The sequence below is a fragment of the Ctenopharyngodon idella genome, chromosome 21 (assembly GCF_019924925.1).
Source record: "Ctenopharyngodon idella isolate HZGC_01 chromosome 21, HZGC01, whole genome shotgun sequence".
NCBI lineage: Eukaryota > Metazoa > Chordata > Actinopteri > Cypriniformes > Xenocyprididae > Ctenopharyngodon > Ctenopharyngodon idella.
This window is the reverse complement of record NC_067240.1, coordinates 10,727,440-10,728,843: the sequence shown is the minus strand read 5'-3', so window position 1 is coordinate 10,728,843 and position 1,404 is coordinate 10,727,440.

Below are 1,404 nucleotides of genomic sequence, written 5' to 3'. Positions count from 1 at the left end.
AACACTGTTACAAAGACCACAAACTCACATAAAAAGCCAAGAGTCAAACTGCCCAACTAAAGGAACCACTGACCACCATAATGGTGACCAAACATTTTCAATAAACATCAACATATAAAACTCTGTTAATTCTCAAAAAGAACTTCTGCTGAGATCTTGAGAGATTTATTGTCTTCTTTTATCTTCAGTTGATTTCAGGCTGTGTAGCTTTAAGTCAGTTGTAGTTGTGTTTCATTTTCTGAGAGTGTAAGCATGATGTTGAATCAACATCATATTGTAACCCTGATTCAATGCCATTACCATTGATTTTTTGTTGAAATTTCAACATTGATTCAACATTAATTGAGGGTGCAAAAGTGATATTGATTCAATGCAATTAACGTTGACACATTAACATTGATTCAACATTATTTCGATCACTGATGCTATCTGGGTTGACTCCACGCAGCATTTTATTTCAACCACCATTTTTAAAAGTCTGTAGTGGTGTGTGCAGTAAGAATTGTTTGCTATTCGAATAAACATTGGAGTTTAAAAATATGACCGATGGAAGTCATAGAAATCCAATCACATTTTTTTCCTTTTGTTATTGGTGCAAATGGGAACTAAAAATATATATATTTGTTGTGCTACTATAGAACTTTACTCAACTATGATGACTTCAGCTTCTGAGAACCCCGGAAATGTGAAAAGTGTCCATATGGTAGTAACGACTTCTGTATCATCAAGACTGTTCTTGTCCGACTATAAATGAGACAAGAACCATATGATCCACAGAGTTTAATATTAATGAAGTCTTGAATTAATAATAATTCACAATAATTCCAGACTACCCTGTTGAAAAAAACAGCATATGCTGGTTAGGTATGTTTTGAAGCATGGCAGCTGGTTTGAGCTAATTTATGCTGGTCCTGAGTTGGTCATTAGCTGATTTAAGCTGGTCCTGAGCTGGGCTAGTTGCTTAGGACCAGCACTTGACCAATTAAACCAGCTCATGACCAGCTAAGGACCAACCAAGGACCAGCTTAAATCAGCTCATGACCAACTAAGGACCAGCATAAACTAATCAAACCAGCTGTCATGCTTCAAAACATATCTAACCAGCATATAGAGTTTTTTTTTTTTTTCCCAAAAGGGTAAGCTCATATTAGACAGCTCTCTTTAAATTATTATTTTAAGCAGAAGGTTGGGGTACATCAAATAGCAAAAAACAGTAAATGGTAGTTATACACTAACCTATCATCACCCAAACAAGCACCGTTCCATTTTAACCAAGTGCAGATCAGAGAAACAGTTTGAGATATTTCAGTTTGTACTGTTAGTTATTTTCCATTTTTTATCTTGAGGGCATAACGAGCAATTTTGTATCTGTTTCCTTTCATGATATTGACTCTTGTCTAGTGT